The sequence below is a fragment of the Myotis daubentonii genome, chromosome 3 (assembly GCF_963259705.1).
Source record: "Myotis daubentonii chromosome 3, mMyoDau2.1, whole genome shotgun sequence".
NCBI lineage: Eukaryota > Metazoa > Chordata > Mammalia > Chiroptera > Vespertilionidae > Myotis > Myotis daubentonii.
In genome coordinates, this window is record NC_081842.1 from 95,763,192 (window position 1) to 95,788,222 (window position 25,031).

Sequence of the window (25,031 nt, forward strand, 5' to 3'; positions counted from 1 at the left end):
GTTAAAATTGTGTAGGATGGATTGAGGATGGGAGAGAATTAATGTAGTTTAGTAAAATTTAGTGATATTTTTGGAGGTTCCTAACTAGGTTTTGGAAGAAAGGTAATATGGATATGAATAGCGTTTTGAAAATAGAATTGAAAGTCTCTCTCACATAATATACTGGATTGAGAAACGGGGAAGAGTAAAAAATGGCTGAGGCATCCAGTTTACTCTGAGTACTTCTCTGAGCAGAATGAATAGACAAGGTTTCTATCTTTATCAGTTTGGGCTGCTATAACCAAACACTCGATAATTCAAACCAAAAGGATGTATTTTTCACAGCCTTGAGGCCAGTAGTCTGAGATCAGGTTGCCAACATGGTTGGGTTCTGGTGAGAGCCCTCTTCTGAATTGCAGACTTCCAGCAATTCGGTTGTGTCCTCACATGGCAAGATAAGAGCAAGTTAGTTTTCTGGGCTCTTCTTAGTATAAAAGCACTAATATCATTCACGAGGGCTCCACCCTCATCCCAAGGTCCCACATCCTATTACCATTACAGTGGGAATTAAAATTTCAATATATGAATTTTGGAGGATACAGACATTCAGTTTACAATAGTGTCTCACATCTACTCTTAATATTACACCATCTCATCTAATGTGTATGGCAGGATGTTTTGGTTCTAGTCTGTACTCAAGTACTGACCTAAGTTCAGTAGACCCTGTGAAGACCATTTCAGGGGAAATTTAATCTGTATCAGAGACACTGACACCACTCTAGCACACTGCTTCTCTGTGTATGTGTTGACTAACACTTATAAAAAGGGGACTTAATGCTCCAAGAAATCATATTTTACAAAAAACAAATGCTATTTAAGTAAGGTAAAATTATGACCTAATAAACTGAATGCAACAACAAATAGCCAACCCTTCTGAACTACAAAATGCTTAATTCAAAATGAGAAACATTTGTGTTCTTTTTAAGAAATAATAAAGTTTCATGCCCTGTCTTTTGGATCACTCTCTAGGTGCCTTGTCCTTGGCAATTATTACTGCCTGTAATGTTTCTGTGCCCCAGCTCCAGGCACTGTTAGAAGGGCCTCTTTTCACTCTGTCTCAGACTCTCTATGACCGAGTCATCTTGTTAGAGCAGGACTCTGATCTTGGATCCCAGCTGCCACGTCTACACCCTCTCAGGAGAAATCTAGCAAAAGGTTCATTTATACATCACTTGAAAGAGCATCTTTACAAAAAAACCCTGCTATGCATGTCAAATGCCCTCTGACTTCCTAAGAGGCCAAGGGTGTTTAGACTGGGACTCTGGTTATTTCATGTGTAGAAGCTGCCATTTCTGAAGCAAATACTTTTGAAGGTTTGAATGCCAATACTTACAGCTACTGCTCTTTGTCCCTAAGGACCTAAAGAATCAATGATGTTACATAGATAGTTTATTTAAGGCAGTTTTGTTGCTTCTGTGCGACCTGAGTGCTGTATTGCATGACAGGTAATTCTTTTGTAGTCGAAAACTGTTTTTATTTTTCATAACACATCACATGAACTCTCTCTTCCTTTCTGCATTGCTATGCATGTGAACACACAGAAGTGAAATCTTTTATGATGCAATTTAACATTTCCCCCAAATTTATCAGCTACTATTGAAATGTAGCAGGGGGAAGGTCTTATTTAGATTCAGTGCCTTCACTGCAGATACATGTAGGGTTATTTTCATGATATTACTGGGTTCTGTAATAATTTCTACTTATTCACTTCTTTATTATAATGCACAACTAGTGTAGAGAATGTAGAAAATACAGAAATTAAAATCATCAGAGGTCCTGGCCAGGTGGTTCAGTTGGTTAGCTTGTTGCCCTTAGACACCAAGGTTGTGGGTGCTATCTCTGGTCAGGGCACATACAAGAAGCAACCAATGGATGCATAAAGAAGTGGAAAATAAATTAATGTTCTCTCTCTCTCCTCAATGAATTAAAAAAAATTAAATCATCAGGAGTCCCAAGAAACAAAAATAATTATTGTTGTGGTTACATACACATAAGTCCTTGTATGTTTCTGAAAAAAGAACATGTTATTTTGTTACCTTTATATTTTTAAAGGGGTTCAGCCTGGGTCTCGATGTGATATGTTGACCATATTGAAAGACTACACTCCTTGGAAAATTCTGCATGAGTAGAGTTGCAGCAATGTCGCTAGTTAAAACACTATTGTAATTTCCATAACTTTTGGCTTGGATATTTTATGGACTGAATGTTTGTGTCCTTCCAAAATCCATATGTTACAAATTTAATCCCTAATGTAAGGGTAGTTGGAAGTGGGGGCTTTGAGGGGTAAATAGGTCATGAATATGAAACCTTCATGAATGAGATAGTGCCTTTACAAAAGAAATCACAGAATGCAGACTCGTGCCTTTCACCATGTGAGGATACAAGAAATTGGCAATCCAAAACCTGAAAGAGGGCTTTCACCAAAATCATACTATGCTGACTCCTTAATCTAGGGCTTTCAGCCTTCAGAACTGTGAGCATTGATTTTCTGTTGTTTATAGTGACTCAGGCTATGATATTTTGTTAGAGTAGACCAAACTAAGACAGATATATGATTTATAAATTTCTACTCAATCTTGACTTTCAAAATAGTTCATGTTCATATTTAAAAATTATAGATTGATGGTGAAAAATTCTAGGATTCTCAGAAGCATTTGGTCTTGTCAATTTAGGCTTAAACTTGCAATAATTACCAAGAATTTCAATAGGAAAAGTTTGAAAAACATACAATGTTGTTAATTTTTATAGAGTTTTCTACAATATAACAGAAGCTAGTTAGCCCCAGAAGACGGAGGAGTGTTTAGTTTTGTATCTACCTGTATGGTTATGAAATGGCCATCTTGTTCTATACTGTTGTTATCAGGAACCAATGTTTTTGCCATGAGTCCTGCTGCCTGTGTGCACTGGCCCAAAGAAATGAATGAGCAGGAGTTTGTATTATTGAAAGAAAAAATAGTTTAAGATTGAATTGGCTTATGCTCTAAAAAGCTGACTCCCTGATGGTGTGTCGGTTACAGATTATATGGGGCAAAATCACAAGACATCGTGAACTAGGGGTTGTGGGCTTATGTTGATAGCTAACTGGTTGGAGATAAGAGAAATAAATCCTCTCTTCAAGTATTTACTAGTAGGACAGCTCTAAGGTCTTTCACAGAATCCTTCTGTCTGGTCTCATGAGAAACTACTTAGGGAGTGGTTCCACCCAGGGCTCAGAAATTGAAATATAACTTAGGTAAGGATATTATTTTTAGGAAGATGGAAGGAGCAACTAAATCGAATACACCCACCCAGAATTGGTGAATTAGACACCGCTAGTGAGACAATTCGTAACCAAAAAGGGCAGAGGATGCCTAGAGAACAGTAGAATCTGCGATCTGGGCCAGAGAGAGATATGCGACCACCAGGCCAGGAGGGTCAGAGAAAGTTGCACTGCACCAAGTCCGCGTCTTTTGGGGACAGGCATAACATCCGGCTGTGGAAAGGAAGTCCACAAGGCTGCTAGTGGCTGGGGATCTAGATCTAAGTCCATAGCCGAGAAAGGCTGCACTCAGAAGGGTGCCTGAAGAGCTGCCTGAGCCACGCAGTGCCACGGGGAGAGAAACTCAAAGTTGCGTGGTTGTTTTGCCTCTGTTTTTCTCGTTGCTTTTATTCACTAAACCCAGTTCGTAGGACTTGTCCATTACAAACACTCACCTGAGGCAGCGGTGCAGGCAGAGGTGCAGATTTGTGGGGTCTGGGGAGAGGATGTGGAGGAGAGAAGGATGGGAGAGGTGACCAGGAATCCAGCACTGAGACATTTGTTACCCTCCAAACCTAAGTAGCCTTTTTTCTCCTGAAGAGCCAGCCAATCCCAGCAGCCTCAAGGGAGCTAATACAGCAACACCCAGGTTACACCTTGAGGTTTACAAAGGAAACAAAGACTCTGAATAGCCCCAAAGAGCCTTCAGGGACTGAGGTGAAGAGGGGCTGATACAGCACCACAACCACATACAGCCCTGTCAGAAACAGACGCTTGAGTGATTAAGATTAACAGCAGGCAGACAGGCAAAGTGGGCAGATTGAACCCGACTGCTTGCAGCCAAGGCTGTGGAGACAGACACAGAAGAGTGGTGGATCGCTTGACATTTCAACAGGGTGCTCACTACCTAACAGGAAACTGAGAAGTGGCAGACAGAACAGAAGAATGGGGTCTTAAACCAGCCCTAATGGGGCATTAAAACTCAGCTTAAGTGAACTACACTTCACTTTTTTATTAATTTTTTTTTCATTCTTTTTTCTTTTTTGATCTTTTATTTTTTGTATTATTTTTGCTTCATTCTATTCTTATGTTTTTTACTAGAGACCTAGTGCACAAAATTCGTGACCTCTAGGGAGGGTCCCTCAGCCCGGCCTGCACCTTTTCGCAGTCCAGGAGCCGTTGGGGGATGTCCGCCTGATGGCTTAGGCCTGCTCCCCTAAGGCAGGGAGCAGGCCTAAGCCACCAGTCAGACATCTTTAGTGCTGCCACAGAGGTGGGAGAGGCTCCTGCCACCACCACTGTGCTCACCAGCCATGAGCCTGGCTTCTGGCTGAGCAGTGCTCCCACTGTGGGAGCGCACTGACCACCAGGGGGCAGCTCCTGCATTGAGTGTCTGCCCCCTAGTGGTCAGTGCACATCATAGCAAGCAGTCATTTGCCACCGGGTCGAAACTGCCTCTCCAACATCCCCCGAGGGGTCCCGGATTTCAAGAGGCTCCAGGTAAGGCCGAGGGACACCACTGGTGCACGATTGGGGCCGGGGAAGGATGCGGGAAGTTGGCCAGCTGGGGAGGGACCATGGTAGGGCTCCAGGGCATGTCTGGCTTGTCTCCTTCAGTCCCATTTGGCCAGACCCCAGAAGTAAGCTAACCTACCGGTTGGAGCGTCTGCCCCCTGGTGGTCAGTGCATGTCATAGCAAGTGGTTGAGTGGCCTTATCATATCATAAACATATTATGCTTTGATTGGTTGAACAGATGACTGGACGAGCGGACACTGAGCATATTAGGCTTTTATTATATAGGATTGTTATTTTTTCCTCTTTTCCACCATTTTCTTCCTCATTTCTCCCTTTTTCATACTGTTTTTTCTCTCCTGTCTCCACTTTAGTTTATCTCTTTTCTTTCTTTTTACACCTTGTTAAAAATTGACCTTCTTTATCTGCTTTATTGACATGTTATTATTATTGTAATCTCTGTTGGCTTACTCATATATCTAATTTGCTCTCCCCTCTTCCAAGTCTATAACTCTTCTCTTTACTTTTTCTTCACTAGTTAATCTTTTTTTTTATGCTTTTGTTTTTCCTCCCCTCTCTTGCTCTCTTCTTATCCTAATAGTTTAATTAGTTTCACTTACTAAACTCAAGCCTATCTGTTCTCTCCTATATTCTAATTTTCCAAAATTAAATGAATAAACAGATAGAGAAATTAATTTTTTTTTGTTTTATATTTATTTGTCTTTAATTATTTTCCTCTCACTCTTTCTACCTCCTCTATACTGAACCATGGTCCTTCCCCTATTCATTCAATTCCTTAACCTTACTTTCTGTATATAAGCTCTGCCTCTATTGATTCTGTGCCCCCACCCCTTTTTCTGGGTGTTTGTTTGCATTTTTTTGTTTTATTTGTTTGTTTTGTAGGTGTTTTCTCCCCATATGTATTTTTTCTTGTTTCTTCTTTTTCTTTTCTCTCATGCTTTTTGTCTTTTCTTGATATCATTTTTGCTCTCTTTTCTCTCTCCTAATTCTCTTTTCTCTGGTGGTCACTTTTATTGGAGTAATGAGTGTCATGAATACATTCATGTTTTGTTCCCTTTGTGTTGTGTCTTGTTGATTTGTATTTTGTGCTGTTTGGTCAACATGGTAGAGAGCAAGCCACATAACCAGACACCCTGAGAGGAGACTACATCCACAAATAGGACAATAGTACTCAAGACCCAACTATACCAAGAGAACCCAAATATCTCAAGTAGGGGGAATTTCTTAAAACTGATGGTAATCTATTTTAAAAAATATGCAAGTTGTGCCTTTATAATCTGATCATTATCAAGAAATATTTCAAAAATATAATTAAGAACAACCTATTAAAATGGCTATGAAATATTAATATATTATTTAATAATTCTATTATTAATAACAAGTAAAAATGCTTCTCTTTGTATTCTTCATTTTGTGTTGTAAGTAAACACTTACATTAAAATCAGAATAAGTTTATATTTCTCTTTAGTAACTCCATGAATAATATAGCTTAGGCTTTGACCCATAATATATTTATGGATTTGAGTTTATATACAAAGTAGGACAAAAGTAGGTTTACAGTTTGTGAGTATTCAAAACAAAGAATTTATTCTTGTATTAGTATTTATTAATTATTTTATTATTTTCCATATGAACAATGGCAAACATATTTTGCTCTAACTTGTATATAATATTTGTCATAGATATAATATTAATATGTAATATATATAATTTTTGAGTTTGCTATGTAATATTTATTTAATAAAGAAAATACATAAATGAAAAATAATTAAACTAGACCCCCAACCTACACCATACACAAAAGTAAACTAAAAATGAATAAAGGACTTAAACAAGATAGAAAATCATAAAAATCTTTGAAGAATCCATAGGCAGCAAAATATCAGACATATGTCATAGCAATGTCTTTACCTATATAGCTTCTAGGACAATGGACATTAAGAAGAAATTAAACAAATGGGACTACATCAAAATAAAAAGCTTTTGCACAGCAAAACTAACCACCAACAAAACAATAAGAAAGTCCACTGCATGGGAGAACATATTTGCCAATGCTATCTCTGATAAGGGTCTAATTTCCAAAATTTATAGGGAACTCATACAACTTAACAAAAGGAAGATAAACAATCCAATTAAAAAATGGGCAAAGGACCTAAATAGATACTTTTCAAAAGGGGAGGAAGAGGTTAGAGATCAACCAAAGAACTGGTATGCATTCATATGGACATAACTCATGGACACAGACAGTAAGGGGGTGATGTGCTGGGGTGAGGTCAATGGGGGAAAAATGAGACATATGTAATACTGTAAACAATAAAGAATTTAAATAATAATAATAATAAAGATGTTATCTTTAGCCTTCAAGAAGTCCGGATCTTGTGGCCACTAGTCAGGTCTTTGTCTTCTGCTGCCTTAGGGGTTGCTGATTATTGGGGTAGAGGTTAGATCTCTGGTGTGTGTGTGCGGGGGGGGATTGGATAGAAAGTGAAAGAGAGGAATATGATTTCAAGAACTAGGCTTTTAAACTAAATTTAATCAAAGTCATAGGGACCCTTGGTTTTTCTGTTTATATATGTAAGCCTGACTACATGATTTGTTAACCTTTCTTTTGCTTTGAACCACAAGCTCATATGAAGTGCTTCATCAACATCACTTAAAATTATCAGGAGGAATTCTTTTGCTTAAGGCTGCTTATTTTCACATGTAATTATTACAAAAATTGTATCTGAAAATAGTCTATGCATTAAGAATATTACTTGACTCCAAGTGCAACCCAAATAGGAGGACTGTTTAGTAATTTGTAATACTCTGAAAATTTCCTTATATTGCTGAAATATATGGACCTACAGAGCAGCTGGATATTACAACAGCATTGCATAAACTATGTAAACTTGAATAGAGCAGATGTGAAATGAGTAGAAAGAGCAACTATCACTGGCTTTTTAAAGAAAGTCTTGCTGTTTGACAAAACAGGATACACTCTCCAAAAATCATGTTAGTTTGGAAAAATTGGATCTATACCTCATGGATCACTTTTCTATAGTGAAATTAGAGAATTTATCCACTGAAATTTTAGAGATATATCAGAACGTAACTCAGTTTTAAGTTAGTGGATAAGTAAATCAACCAATGGTGATTGAAGCTTCTAATAGCAAACTGCACACATTTTAAGTAATAGACTATCCTTGAATTTCAAGCTCAAGAGGTACCCTTAGAAACTGAGAGGTAAAATAATATTTAATAAAATTAAGTTGAAAGTTTTCTGATTTTGAAATATTTACAGTATGAATTTAACCATAAGCATTATCTTAATGCTTTCTTTTTCATTAGAACATTTCAACATTTTATTAAAATGTGCACCAGTTAAAATATATTATGCTTTTCATAATTTATACTCACAAATATTGTTTTACTAGAGTCCAGTATACGAATTCGTGCATGGGTGGGGTCCCTCAGGGTGGCCTGTGGAGAGTGGGCCTCAGCTCATGCTCCTAGCCTCCCAGCCCCAGCTTGCGCCCCCAGCCTCGCAGCCCTGCCTGGTACCCTGCCTTGGCCTGGCACCACCCCCTCACCTGCTCCACTATCCCACCTGCAGGATGATCACTGTCTGCAGGGTGATCAGCGGGGTGATTGGGACCCCACTCACACCCGCCTTGGCCTGGCGCCGCCTGCTCACCTGCTTCACCATCCTGCCATGGTCCTGCTCTCATCGGGGCCCATTAGGGCCCGCAGTGCCTCCACTGCTGCCCACTGCCAGCGCTGCCAATGCCTGCCATGTTCCACGCCGCCCCCTGGTGGTCAGCGGACATCATAGCAAGCAGTCGAATTCCAGGTCTCCAAGTCAAACTTCTGGTCCTGAGGGGACAATTTGCATAGTAGGCTTTTATTATACAGGATATTCTGAAAAATTTTAAGGTATGAATATTATAATGTGTGTATTAGTGGTTTTTAACCAAGTTGATAGCTTTTGAAAAATCATTTTGCAACAATTACAGTGGAAATTATCAGTCATTCCTAATAGAGTATGACAATTATAGGTCTAAAAACTATTCATCTGACATAATTTAAACTAAATTAAAAGTTTCTAGGCTCTTTTTATATACTACTCTTTGATTAAATAATAGTCTTATTTTCTCCTCAAAATAAAACTTTAATTCTTCTATTTATTGTGATTTATAAATCTCTACAGAGCAAGGAAAAATAAGTGAAAGTATTTGGTCTTTTTCCTCCTTTCCCCCTATAAATTCATCTTATTTATTTCACTTGTTTTGTTGATTTGACACACATACTTTAAATATTCTTATAGGATTATTTACTGAAATTAAGTCACAAAAAGATAACAACTACTTGCATTTCACAATTTTAACTGTGAAAACTGCTCTAAGGCCAAAAAGACTAACTGAATAAAATCAGATAGGAAAAGCTATAGGTAAGGCACATGCAAAAAAGATGCAGGATTTTCAATTTGACTGTAAGATCAAAATGAATGAAGTGTGCTGTGTCTGCCTTTAACAGGTAATGCATTTGAAGGCTCCATTAGCTTTGAAATATGACTAAATTTGGATGGATGTGGTGGTGGGGTGGAAGATAGGGGGAAACCATATATTAAGAACAGTAAAAAGAAACTAAGAATATTTGGCTTGTAGGAGAGAAAACTCTAGGGGCAAGTATGAGAGCTGTCTTAAAATAGTTGAAGAACTTCAATATAGAAGGAAGATTAAACTGTAATAAATGTTTAAAACTATTTTATATCTGAAGAACTTTCAATTCTGAGATTATATGATTCTGTGAACAATACTAACCTTTTTATGCAACAATGATTGTGATCACTAATAAATTACAATTAACTTAATATTTAATGACCTGCTTTTCAAGGTTTCCCTCATTGGTGACCTCAGTGTTATCTGTGTTCACCAGCAGTGGTGAAAACATCTGGAAAGTGATGCTGAAGCAAAGAAATATAATTGGGCCTTGGGGATTTGAAAAGCTCAGTAGGGTTAGTCCTTTTGAGAAAAGCATTAGCTTAAAATCCCCTGAATCTTGGTGGATATATATATATATATATATATATATATATATATATATATATATATATATATATGTATGTATTCTCCTCATGGCTGTACACAAGATCTAAAGGATGGTATCTTGGGCATATATCATTCAGTTGAAGGCTCTGAAGGATAGATGACAGGCCAATTTTTAAGCTTATTAAATGCAAATTATGGTACTGCTGACTACAGACTTGAACAAATTTTAGTAATTACTACAATGATTAAGGATCACCTCTAAATGCAACACAATGAAACTCATTATTGTTGAAACCAGCAACAGTGTAGCCTATAAACACAGAAAACTCTATATTTTTCCATTTATAATTGAATCATTGCTCAGAACTCCCAGATTATGCCTATTATAAATATTTACAATGGCCATCCAATATTCATACCCTTGGTGTATGGAGGTATGTCTTCTTGGTGATAATGGCCAGTATGTTCCGTCCATTACTGATGGGGTATAGTATAAGGTTAACTTTCCATTAATTTAGAAGAATAAGATTGATAAAAGTCTAAATATGTAAGGTAAAAATGATCGTTTGAATTTAAAGAATTCCTGAGAGCACTAAGATTACATAGAAACAACAGAATTATCCTCCAATAAACCACCTTGGTAACAACATCATTGATTCTTCAATTCAAAGAAATTGTGGTCCTGGGGGACTTGGAGCAATAGATATAAATGCTGGTTTTCAGAGCATCAAAACTGTTTTCTTCAAAGCGGACAGCTTAAGGAGATGAAACAATCCTGGGGCCCTGTCAAAAGGCCTTTCGGCCTCCTAAGAAGTCGATGGAATTTGACATGCAGTGCAGGGTTTGTAAAGCAGCCCCCTTGAGATATAGTCAACAAGAGTTTCTGACTGATGATAGTTGTTCTAAGCCATCCATTCCCTTAAATCTTTAAGAATGTTTTTACTTATTAAAAAAGCAGAAAAAAAGATGGGGGGAAAAGACAGGAAAGGAAAGACATGCCCTGGGAAAGAGGTACTTATGTGAAAACATAATACTGATTGTCCTATTTTCTAGAAAAAAATTAAATAACCAAACACATAAACCAAAGAAGCTCCAGAAAACTAACCATATGCTGCTCTAAGAGCTAATTTTTCAGGAGTCTTCAGGGGAGAATACATAAACTTTGAAAAAATGTATTTATAATAAAAAGAAGTGATAATTGAAGGTCACCTTATGCTTACATGTCATTTCTAACCTTCCTACTAATTTTCTTTCTATTGTTATCAAGGAAATCATACATTTACCAATTAGATGGTCACCTGAAAAGTAAAGTCAATGCTAATTTCAATTATTTTTTTCTATTTAAAAAAGTGAATCGAGCTTAGCAAATTTCCTTTCTAGGCAGAGGTAACTGGCTTCTTATAATGAGCGATGCCATTTTTATGATGTGGACAGTGGATGTCCTTTATAGCAGAAGAAAATCTAGGTTCATGCATTACATTCAGCTGTCATGTCTCTTTAGTCCCCTTTAAGCTGGAATAGTTCCTGAGCCGTCATTTGTGTTTTATGATAGTATTACTTTTAGAGTACAGGCCATTTATTTTGTAGAAAGTCCCTCAATTTGGATTTGTCTGTTTCCTCAGATTAGACTCAGGTTATAAACTTTTGGCAGGAATGCCATAGAAGTGCTGTAATGTTCTTAATGCATCATATCATGAGGCACATGATGTCTATTTGTCCCATGACTGTGGTGTTAACTTTGAACATTTAATGAGGGTGATGTCTGTCTGCCACTTCTCTCTAAGCCAGTGTTGATTCTTTTTCTCTGCATTCAAAGGACTTCTTTTGCGCCCATTCAGAATGACCATATGATATCAATGTGTCATAATTTTCAGAAATAAAAAGGACTTTTGTAGGTTTTTTTTTGTATTGGACTTAGAATTTTTCTGAAAGTTTGAGATTGTTTTATTTTTTAAATTTCTTTATTGATTAAGTTATTACATATGTGTCCTTATCCGAACATTACCCCCCCCCCCCCTCATGCCCTTACCTCCCTGTTGTCTGTGTCCATTGGTTAGGCCTATATGCTTTTGAGGATGGAATGGGTTTTTCTCACTGCAGGGAGGTGCAAGGAGGGCAGTTTTTGTGAAGAAACTTCTAAGCTGTGTTCTTCCCTGCCCCTAGCATTTGTCAAAGCAAATAAATACTTATAGCAGCAACACATTTAGTATTGTGCCTTTTCTGAATAAAGCCATTTGTTGGATTCTGGGAAATAAAAGGAAACAGACGTCATTGCTTCAATTGTAAAGTGGCAACAGTCAAATCTGGTATCCTCCCCACTCCTGTGACTGTTTAACTGGAGCTGGTGGAGACAGAGGGTACCTGGGCGTTTCTTAGTGAGCTGATCATGTCATGCTTTTTTGGAAGATGCTAGGCACATATGGTTACTTAAATTTAAATTACTTAAGATTAAAAATCATTAATGATTCAGTTTTTAACTCAGTCACACTAACCGCATTCCAAGTGCCTCTAACCACGTGTGACCTATGACTCGGGCACTGCTGTCCCTGTTATCACACAACCCTCTATTGGGCAGCACTGCAAGATAACTGATTGCAGTTTTTAAAGAGCAGTAGCCTGAGTGGTAAGAGACCACGGGTTGAGTCAGGCTGTCTTGGGACAAGTTATCTCCCTTTTTTTAGTTCAGTTTCCTAAATGAGGAGGTTGTTTGAAAAACCACGAGGTCAGTTCAGCAGTGATGCACAAATACTATAAGGTTCTGTTGCACAATGGAGGTAGGAGTCACCTGGAGTCTCCCGAAAGTGTACTCATATTTCAAAAGTATCTGAATTCATAATTGCCTCTCAAGCTGCAATTCAATTTTGGTGTCTTTCAGGGGTCAGGCCCATTGGCTTCTAATAAGCAAATAAACAAACTCTAAAATGTCATTGCTGATAGAGAGTATTGTTCAATACATGAAAATACAGTGCTAAAAGATTTTTCATAATCCTTATTATCAGTCGATCTCTACTGTCATTTGAATTGTAAATATTAAAGTTGTGTCGTTAGCCAAGGCTGACATGAAAGTTTAAAAGAATACCATAGTCACATTTGTGATTTTGTTGCAAATTGTTTTCACTAGGGAACTCTTGGGCTGTCGGATTAAAATGGTAAAGAGACCTTTTACTGCAAGAGCTCTGACAGTTATCCCCTCAGCAAAGTTTGCTTTTGTGATAATTACACCTCCTCTTGTTTACCAAATGAATCACTTTTCAGTGCTGCTTTTAACCTTGACTGGTTTCCTTTGATGATTATTTTTTGCTCTGATGAGATGTTTAGAAATACTGTGCACATTTTCTGCTGCTCTTTTTGAGTGATATTTATTCTTGGTTTTCTTTAAAGCAGGTTTTAAAGTTCATTTTAGGGAGCAGTTTAACTTGGGGGAGAATGTCAGCAAAGTCTCTTTCATCTGCAAGAGGATGGCTGTGTGGTGGTTAGGATAATGGTATCTAATTTCCAGGTGTCCCTTAGGCACACGGATTCCACCCAATATACTAGGCATTATGGGAGGAGAAGCTAAGAGGATTTAGAGATCAAATGATGAGGATGAGGCAAATGGTGCCCCTAAGCCAGAGTGGGTTTGGCAGGGTAGTGTTTGCTATGGAGCAACAAAAATCACCCTAAGGTAGAAGATTGTTGAGATGCTGAAATCATGTGCTAGAATTCAGGTTCATGTTTTATGATTTTAAATGTGACACTTGGTAATGTTTCAAGTTCCAAAGTAGAAGGTTCTGTAACAAACTCAGAACCTATCTTCATTTGGAGAGCCATTAAGAGTTTTTTGGGTTTTTTTTTTTAAATGATAGTCAAGGTAGCAGCAGAGAAGGTAGAAAAGAGACTTAAAAAAGTATCAAGAATTTTCAAAGGTTTTATAGAAGTGACAACTTTAGTGGGACAAGAGGCAATCTAGGAGATAGGCATGAAAGGAGTAGACATTGGGCAAATCCAGTAGCATTGAAGTGGGAAAAATGGCTTCAGAGGCTGTTGAGATCTGGGACCACAGTTAGATGTAAAAGGAACTTGGGAGAGGAGAGTTTTTAAGACCCCTCAGTAATTCCTTATCTTCACTAGAATAATGTTTCAAATCCTTACGGTGGCTGGTGAGACTGCCCAGGACCTTTGTCCTGCCTCATCCCTGGGAATATTCTCCCTCAAGCTCAATGCTTCTAACTCTGATTTTAGTTCACATTTTCTCTTATTTCATCACCTTCATACATGCTGTATGTCTTACACCACCCCCTCTCCTGACAACCTCCTCACCTTTCAAATCTTTCTTCAGGACACTCTTCCTGACCTTAGGCCAGGTTAGGTCCCCTCGACAGCAGCTTTCCAAGAAAACTTGAATTTCCACTAGCATACAAACAAAGGTTGTATTTTATTTTTAATTTTCTGTCTTTCCTACAAACTATAAGCTCTTGGAAAGCATGAACATTGTCAATTTCACTCAGTATTTTTTCCATAAATGGAAGCAAATATTCTCACATACAAAAAGTATTGAAATCAATACACAATACATAAAATATACATGGACATATATGCTACACAAAATACACATAAATATACATGTACTTTCTCTAATCAATTTGGCCCATACCAATATTAACAGGTGATAGACACTCATATACAGAAATAATTTCATATATAAATTGTGCAGTGTATACTGGTATTTCTGCCATACACAATATAGGTGTTCTTGGAAAATTTTTATTCTGAAAAATTGCACAATGAAACAACAGCACTTACTGGAAAAATTAAGTTGGGCAGATATTCAAAATCATTGTTACCTTTTAACTAGAGCAGTGACTAAGATATTAATTGGTATCTGGAAATATAACACAAACAGCAGAGGCAAGCAGCTAAGTGTGGCTGAAGTCAGCCTCAAGGGATAATTTCTTCAAAAATCATCAGACAATAGATTTAAAATGCTGGCTTATGAGCACTGAAATGATGCAGACTGGTGTGTCCTCTGAGCAGTGGGGCTGCCGTGTAGGAGCCATGGGAAGAAGAGGAATGTGCCGTGAGCTAAAAGGTGTGTGAAGCTGGCAGCGAGCCTGTTTGGGAAAGAGCCCTGGATGCGAGTCCTCATTTTTACTTTTCTGAAATTAGAGCTAAAAGGGTTTCTACCAGTGTAGCAGCTACACTGAGGGATTTTCCTTTCCTGGTGAAAACTCTGGATATTCTGGCTCCCTTTACCTAGAAAAACCTGCATGTAAACGCCCAGTATTTCCTAAGTTCTGATCATGTTTAAGGTAATCAGGGTTAGCAAAACATGCATGTGGAGCAGAACAGACTATATTTGCTCACTAGATAAGTGGTATTGGAGTTGAATTCTCTTCATGACTAGCGATGCCTACAGTTACTTTCAGAAGGAAGAAGAGTCAAATAAAGTTAACTCTTCCTCACCTACAGAAGAATAATGTGTATCTTAAAAGAGTTATACATAAAAGTGCTTTGGCACTGAATATGTGTGTGTGTAAAAGAGATGGAGGAGAGTAAGAGAGAAGAGAGAGAGAGAGAGAGAGAGAGAGAGAGAGAGAGAGAGAGAGAGAGAGCCTGGGTTCTACAAAGAGGCCAGAATCACTATGAGTGTGTTGTGGAATAAGGTATTTACAAAATCAGAGATACTGTGGAAGTAAGGGTCTAACAAGGGGAGTTGTAGAACATCAGAGGAAAGTCCATTCCCAGGATTTCTGAGGCACTGATGTGGGTGGACAGGTTGAAACTTGCAAAGGGATCTGGGAAGGCTGTTCCCTCCAGCTGATGGAGTGGGACAGGGGCTGGGGGGAGGAGAGCTGCTGAAGTCTGCTGTTTCTGCACAAGGCAAGTTGGAAGGAAGAGCTAGATGTGCAACACAGAGTTCCAGGGCCGCTGGAACTTGGAACACCTCTGTGTCTGTCTCTTCCCATATCCTGCTGCAGTGGCCTTCGCAGAGGAATGACTGCATTTCACTCTGCCTTCCAAATCACGCATAGAATTCTTTTGTGAAAAATTGTAACTTGGAAGCATACTGAAAAGGAGAGTCTTGGAAATATAGTCACAGCTAAGACAAGTTGACATAGTAAAATACATTCAGTAAGTTACTCTGTAAAGGGAGGCAAACACAAAACAATAGAGAACTGCAAAGGTAATCTTGGCAGCATTAGGACAGACTGAGTGGGGACACACTGGGGGTTTTGGAGGAGTCCAGTTATGAACCCTCAAATGCTTCTGGCAAGGATATTATGGAGAACTTCCCTGAAAACATGACATTGAAAGTAAAGAAGGGGAAAACTATTCTTAAATTTTTTATTATTATTATTGAGAGTCCAGTCAGAGACAAGTATCACATGGCTTCACTTATATGTGGAATCTAATGAGCAACATAAACGGATGAACAAAACACAGGGACATGGAAGCATGGAACAGACTGTCAGATCTCAGAGGGAAGAGGGGGATGGGGGGAGATTAACCACGGAAAACTATTTTTTAAAAAGGGGCTTCTAAAAATTTTGTTCAAATCAATTGTTTGGATTATAAACCGCAAGTGGTCCTTAATGACCCAGAAATGAGAGTGATTGCTGCTGCTGCTGCTCCCATTTAAACCCAGGCATCTCTGGGCTTTTGCTCTTGCAGACCTCTCTTCTTGGAACAATTTCTGATATTTGCGTGCCTCCTTTTACTCAAGTCTGGGCTCAAATGTTACATTCCCAGGGAATAAATTAAAATAGGGGGCCAATATTGTCTTTCCTTATTTAATCTTATATTTACTTTTAAAGATAGCATTAATTTTATTGTTTAATAATTATTTTACTGTCTTTCTTCTCTGTATATGCGCAACTCCATGAGAAAAGAGTTGTGTTATGCTTTGTTGATTGCTGTATCTCTGACCCTGGAAAAGAGAGTGAATGGCCCGTGTAGCCTTTATCATGAGTAGTGCTGGACTAACAGCAACTTTATAATAGTCAGGAATAGTGAGCGAGTTTTTTTTTTTTTCCTTTCCAATTTTTGATATTGGTACATTATAGACCAATTTTGTTAGAGTTCCAAGAAATAGTGATATACGGTCAATAGATGTCTTTATCTAATGCTTAATTATAAGAAGGACAAAGTCAACTTAAGTTCTATTTCAACTGAATGCTTAGAGGGCCTAGAAATTAATCTAGTCCATACCCCAAATTATTGGGCTGCTAAAGTAAGTTCAAACTCTACCTGTATTGGGGATAAGTTTTTAAATCCTTGCCAGGTACTACATTAACTGTGGCTGATTGTGTTGATGGAAAATCTTCCACATCTGCAGCTGGGCAGGGTTGGAGCGGTTGGGAATGGACAAAATAGCGTGAAGTGATTGCATGAAAAGTTAAGTGTATTCAGTAATCATTTTGTTCTTAGAGTTTTGCACATGAGCCAATTAGTATAACTCCTGCAGTTATGAGGCCATGATTGAGCATGTCTGTGAACTACGTAGGCATAGTTAGGCTGTAGGATATGTCTTGCGGCTGGGGATTCAAATTCTACTAATGTGCTGAATGGTAGCTTGGGAGCAGTCAGTGGCGGTGTCATGCCATGGGACACAGTGGAAGAAGACATACTCCAAGAGGAACTGGGAGGATCTCAAAGAAGCCTTCAAATTTCTGTTTGTGGTTAAACCTGAAAATAACATGAACTCATTGTTATCTGTGTTCCTTCCCAGAGTCTGGGCTTGAGAAGAGATTGGGATCCTCAGAGCAGGAGATTGCAATCCTTGGCATTGAAAGCCAAATGGACAAGGATAAAATGTCTTGGCTGAAAGACCTACCAAAATGGCAGCTTCCATGCCCTGAGTTAAGAGTCACAAATCAGTGTTGGGCATTGCTGATTAGAAAAACAAAACAAAACACCGATTGCGTGTGACAGAAGAAGCCAGGACGATGTCTATTTGTTTTTAAATTATTGGAGTGCTGGCAATGTGACTTCACGTGCTGACAGGTGTGTGGTGTGTTCGGTGCTTATGTGATTTGAGTGGAAGTTTAATTGTTTTAAGGCCCAGGATAGCCCTGTAACTCTGTTTACTGTAAATTCAGCTGTTACAGACCAAATCATTTAGTCTGCTATTTGTCTTTCAGGAAACATAGCCTCGTGCTACAGAAGTGGACATCTATCTTAAGATACAATTTCTGGATTTATCTCAAAGAATTGCATAATCAATGATTGTGTGTGTGTGTGTGTGTGTGTGTGTGTGTGTGTGTGTGTAAGTGATGTGAACTCAGGTAAGTCCAGGCTATGGAGTAGGTCCCATTGGTTCTTGTATTCTCTGAGTCTCTTCTTATGCTGAGGGTGCTTCATGTCACCAAGTTAACTTTGAGGTCAGGAAGGAAGATATTTTTTCTTACTCTCTCGTTTCTTTTGGTCTAATAATCAAACAGACATGAGACAGATTAAAAAGAGAAATGGACCAAGTTTAATTGTATGTGCATGTACAGAAACCCCACATACATGGGAGGTTCAGACACAAAAGGTAAAGTGAATTATATGTGACATCCTAAACTTACTGAGGTAAGGTGTTTGAGGCTACAGAGGGAAGGAAGGTCTTCACAGGATAATAAGGAGATCAAATGTTTAGTAATTAGACATTTGTCCTGTCATATAAATATGTCATAAAAATTATTTCTGTTAATAACTCTAACTCTGGAAAGACCCAATTTTAATTTTTTAAGGGAGACATCAAAGTTTCTCTTGAGTTTGCAGGGTCTCCATTGCCTTCAGCTCAAAACAGCCCATATGCCAATGTAGCGCCTCGGGGAGCTGGTTCTGAACCCCTTCAGAGGCTATCCTGAGCAGCTGCAACAGCTTTAGTGTCTGGTTTGTAAATGTCAGAGCCAGGGTTCCAGGAATTATAATAAGCAACATTTCTAGACTAGATAACTCTGCCCGTATGTTCATTAGTTTTTTAGTGAATGGGTAAATTTTTTTCTGATCAGAATGTGAATCAGTGCTGCTTTCTAGTTTAATTATAGAGAAAAGAAATAGGCTGACACACTGATGCAGCATTCAGCTTGGGAGGGCGGTGGAAGGAGAGGAATTATTATAGACGTCTGGATGGTGTCCTTAGTTCCCCTTGCAGCTATTGAATCTCAGCTGTCTGCAATCAAGTTCTAAGTCACAAAATGGTTTGCATTGTGTTGCTATTTCAGTTTGAGAGACTGTCTTTCAGCTCAGAAATTGTGAACAATTCACCAGGATTTTCAATTTGTGCTAGAACTTTAGCTACAATAGCACTAAGTATCATTCTTCAAAAGTATTTTAATAATTCTATGAATATTCAGTAAAGCCTCATTAAATTGAAAAGTAAGGTGCAACTTCCCTACTAAGAGCAGATTTTAAATTAACTGTATTCAGATAAACCAATAATTTTATGGACAAAAAGTAAAGCAATTACTTTGCATAATATATAATTTGGAGAAAAAGATACCCAATTAATTAGATATTTCTGAAAACAGCAGATATTTTGAACCACTTATTCTGCTGAAAAAGTTTTGCTAAGTTCTCATTTTCCTAACTGATACAAATATTAAACATATAAATGTTTCTCTTTATTAGTAAGCGTGGATGCATAGTTTTGTCTATTTACTTGCATATTTCTCTCATCTGCATACATAGGTATGCCTATATAAGATGCAATACACTCGGGCTGAGTATACAGGAGTATTTATCCTGGCTGATTAGTTTTTTCTGATTTTAGAATGTTCCAGCCTCACCTTTTGCAGGAGTCATTTTGGGGAAATGTTCAGAAGGGGCCCCAAGAATTTAAGGAATGTAGGCTTCTTATCATATCATTCAATTACAACATTGAATGATATTGCTTTGGAATATTAAAGTTTATAAAAGCTTTTTTAAAAGATTATGAATGTATTTTAAAAGGACATAGAGATGGCATGCTGATTCCTTAGAAAGGTGATAAACTCTTTGTGCCACTTGATCCGAGAAGGCAGACAGAAAGTAATTTAACACCATTTTAATCTGTCCCTAATGGAATTTGCAATGATTTTCTTCCTATTTCTTCTCATTGTTTTTCAAGGTAATCACTAATAGGAGTGTGAAATGGAGTCTCTTAATTGTTTTCACTTTTTAAACATTCCAAACACAGTTTGAATATTGTAGATCTTGCTTTGAAGTATTTCTTCATCTGGTTCTCATCCTGACTAGTGGCTTTTTAAAAAAAAAATTTTTGGTTTGTGGACTCTTTCATTTACCCAAGGACAGTTGAAAATAAATCAAAGGTTGTCTCACTTGGGAATTATTTAAAGTAAATAAATAAATAAACAGGACTAATAATGAGGCAACTCATTGACTAGGCTGTTGAACCAGCTAAAGTGGGAAAGAAATTATTCAAGTTCTAAACCTTTCTATTTGCAAATTAGCCAAAATCAATTGCATTTTAAGCGTTGCATCACCTTGATTGATTTTACAATGGATAGCACTTTGCTGTTCACATTATGGTGAGCTGGGAAGGACTTGGCGATGGGCATCTTTTCTCAAGTGGTCTGCATTAAACTTTTTAAATAGCTTCTACTTTCTAACGTTGAACAAACTTTGGTGCAGAATGCAGCCTGGGTTTTCCTGGAGGTTAAAATGCATCCTTCAGATTTTATTGTTAACAGATAGCATTCTTTTATTTTCTTATAATCATTACCAGGTTTTAATTGATTTCTTTAAGCCAGAGAAAATATATTTTTTTTAAAATTTAGGGTTCAAATGGACATTGATACAATGAAAATTTACATAGGGAAATAAATTAAAGCCTCAAATTTACTTGACTCTATGTTGGTAAAAAAGAGGGAGTAGATAAACTCTGGTTTTGACGTTCAAAAATTGAGATTTTGAACATGCCTGGAGAGCATCTTTGTGCTTCAAACCCACCGCTTCTTCCCTAGCTGCTATCTGCCCTCTTCCCCAACACACACCCCATTTATTGTTTTAAAGAGTGAATTAGAAAATGTGAACTAGTTGTACAGTACTAAACACAAAATGGCAATAAATAAATTCAGTTTTTCTTTCTTAAATGCAAACCAGGACACATAATACTAAATTAAATGGATAATTAATTTGTGTGTGTTCTGTTCCCTATATTTTTCTTTTCCTTTGCCTTTTCTTACTTTTTCTGAAAACTCCATTTCACCAGAGAGCATGGGATTATCTCCAACTACATTGTCATGGACTTTATCTTCAACTATCCTGCCAAACACATGCATTGAAAATAGGAAGTTGGGAATTAAACATTACTCTAGTGGTAATAAGTGGTAATTCTTATGGTTACAATTGATGGAAATGGCAAGGTGATACAGACTAAATGGGATAACCTATATTTTATATTTTTGTCACATATAAAATACATATTGATTTATTAGACTTAGGAATGTTATAGAGTTAAGAACATTTGTGACTATTTTGCTAGAATGTTTCATGAAGAATACACACTTTATACAATGGGAGAAAAGTTAGATGAGCTACAGCTTATGTAATATTTCTAATGATTAATCATTTATAAATATTGATAATACAGCTTATTTTCAATGACACTCTCTTGGCTGAGCTAGAATTTCAATTTGCAAAAATTGGGTAGAAACAAAGATCAGTAATTAGTCTCTAGTTTGCATAAGCCTTGCCTTGCAAAATATTTGTTCTTCTAATCTAAAAAGTTAGCAATGGGTGTTTGCATATGTACAGGATTTGTGGGCAGTAGCAGTGAAACTCATTATGACTTTGGTAACTGTCATCATGTATTTTACATGGGCTTTGCATTATATAAGACCCACCTGCTTCTACGCATCTTCTAGTAATCCCAATTTGACATTTTAAGGAGCCAGTTAATTTTCCTTAAGATACATTCTCACCTGATCATCTATGTTCCCAGGAAGCTTTTGTTTTGGTTTTGTTGTTGCCATCATAGCTTGCCACAGAGAGCCCAAACTGCTTTGGAATATTAAAGATGTGTTTTTCTTCCCCTTAACATCCAACTTACTTATTAATTAACAAAAATCACATTAATTGGAAACGGTTTCTGTTTTAAAAGCAGGGATAAAACATTCTTTCTGAAGTCCACGGTGAGGCCTCAATAAGCACTTAAAAATAAGCACTTCTGGTGTTTTCTACTTATCAGGTGACCTCACTTTTTACACAAACTAATCAAGCAAGTTGTCCAAAGTATGTTTACAGAGGGGCTTGCCCCAGAAGAATAGATTAGAACTTATATTGCTATGTAGTTTTATTTATTTTACTTATTTTCAAATATATTTGATCATTGTTCATTAACATCCTTATATTCGTTTTATAATAATACAATTTGCCCTTGAACAACACAGATTTGAATTGTACAGACTCACTTATACATTTATTTTTTCAATAAATACTATAAATATGCTCTCTATTTCTTATGACTTTCTTAACGTTTTATTTTCTCTAACTTACTTAATTGTAAGAATATAATACACAATACATAAAACATATAAAGTATGCACAAATTGACTGTTTATGTTATCGGTTTGGCTTGCAGCCAAAAGTAGGTTATTAGTAGTAGTTAAATGTGGGGGAGTCGAAAGTTATACTCGGATTTTTGATTGTGTGGAGGGCTAGCACCCCTAACCCTTATATTGTTCAAGGGTCAACTATAATATAGTGTGACAGTGTTGCATTTATGTAATTTATAAAAAAGTAAATGGATATTTGGGAGTGTGATACTTTTTTTACTTTATTTTTTAAATCATCACTCGAGGATATATCCACTGATTTTAGAGAGGGAGAGGGAGAGTTAGAGAGAGAGAGAAACATTGCTGTGAGAGAGAAGCATGGATCAGTCACCTCTGAACCCTCAACCTAGGTATGCGCCCTAACCTGGAATCAAACCTATCAAACCTGTGAATTTTGGGTTTATAGGATGACATTCCAACCAAATAAGCCACACTAGCCAGGGCAGCAGTGTGATCATTTTTCAGCTGGTAAGTAAGTGTACAATATTAAAAAATGTTTTGATATTCCTTGTTCACAGTAGTCTTCTTTGCTCACTGTATTATTTTCTAGGTTCCCAACGCACAGAAGCAAACACAAAATAGGAGACTTTGTGCTGTATTTCTGTTCACTGGACCTAATGAGTACTTTTTCATATCCCAGCTCTATTCGAAAGCTCACCCTGGGTTCAGGAACTTTTCTCCCCTCCCCCTTCCTGTTTCCCTCTTCAAAAGATGTCTGGTGTAAAAATAGTGCAAAAGCAAAGGTGATGGTGGGGTGAAAGAGTTTTTGCCAGTAGAGTTTGTGTCTGAACACTGCATGCACATCCTCTCTTTTCTATTGTGCTTAGTTGTGTTTTGTCAAATCATCCAAGATTATATTTTTGCCCCATTGGCAACTACGTGTCCTAGAAATTGGGGTTCACAATGTCAGAGAACATGATGGGCAGGATAATACTTAAGTTTTTGATTGCTGACATTTCTTTGTCATGTTTTGGCTCACTTTGCTCTATTGCTTCAATAGAACTTCTATTTGAGCACATATTGCTTCCTCAGCCTGGAATGCCCATAGTTGGCCCCGCTAAAATAGGTTTCTATGAATCCACAAGAATGGGCGCATGTCACCTTTATGTAGTCACATAATATTCTAAACTTACCTCCATATTATAATTATTTCTTTTGATTTTTTTATTTTAAAGTTTCTTCTTTCATTTTGTATTTAGCATTCAGATATCTGGCACATTTGAAATTTACTTTTAACAGCTTTATTACAGTGCATACAATAAAATGTAAATATTTGAAAAGTAGAATTTGATACATTTTGACATATATACATACCCACGTAACCATCACTTCAATCAAGGTAAGGAACATATCCATCACTCCCAGAGGTCCTGCTGTCCTGTTGGAACCCTTCTCTCCTGCACCCAAGGCAACAATTGATCTGCTTTCAATAACTTTAGGTTAATGTTCATTTTTTAGTAATGAGAGCATAGAGTTTGTCTTTATTTCTCTGGCATCTTTTAATCGGCATTATTATCATGAGATTCTTCAATTGTTATATAAATTATAGTTAATTTCTTTATATTTTATACTAATATATACTTTATATTTTATACTAATACTAGAGGCCTGGAGCACGAAATTCATGCATGGGTATGGTCCCTAGGCCTGGCCTGTGATCAGGGCCATCTTCCCCAGATACAAACAGCCAACACCCTCCCCACCACCCCCCCCCCCCGACCCCCGGGAGGGACCAAAAGGTTGGCTGTTCCCGCTCACTCGCAGTCCCCATCCCCTGACACCAGTCCCCCTCTGTGTGTGCGGTGAGCCTTGGCCTGGCGCTGCCCACTTCCGCTGCCACCCACCCCCGATTTCCGGTTCCCTATTGGGCAATTGGAGCCTGCAGGCTGGGGGCAGCTCCTGCATTGAGCGTCTGCCCCCTGGTGGTCAGTGTGCATCATAGCAATCGGTCATTCTGCCGCCTGGTCAATTTGCACATTACCCTTTTATTATTAGGATTCTGTTGTACAAAATACCACAGTTTGCTCATTCACCTAATGATCATTTACAAATATTGGCTAATAAAAATAAAGCAGCTAGAAAACATTATGTATGCTTTTTAAAAAATATTATACTGTGGTAAGAACACTTTACATGAGATCTACTCTCTAAATTTTTAAGTGTACAATATAGCATTGTTAATTATAGGGAAAATATTGTATAACAGATTTCTAGAATTTATATATCCTGCATAATTGAGACTTTATACCATAAGTTTTCATTTTGTTTGGATGAATAACTAAGATTTAAATGACTGATAAGAAAGTTGTTTGAAAGTGGCCTTACTGTTTTTCATTCCTACCAGCAGTGTATGAGAATTTCAATTGCTCTACATTTTCACCTACTGTAATTATGGTCAGTCTTCATTTTCAAAATTTGAATAGGTATAGAAAGGTATCATGTTGAATTTTAATGACAACAATGCCTAATGACTAAATATGACAGGCTATTTTAAAATCTGCATACTTACTATTCTTATGTATTCTTTGATGAAGTATCTATTAAAATATTTTTCCCAATTCTTGTTTTGTTTCTTTTATATTATTGATTTTTGAGAGTCCTATATATAATTGGAAATACGTTCTTTACCAGATACATGATATGCAAATATTTTCTCCCATACTGCAAG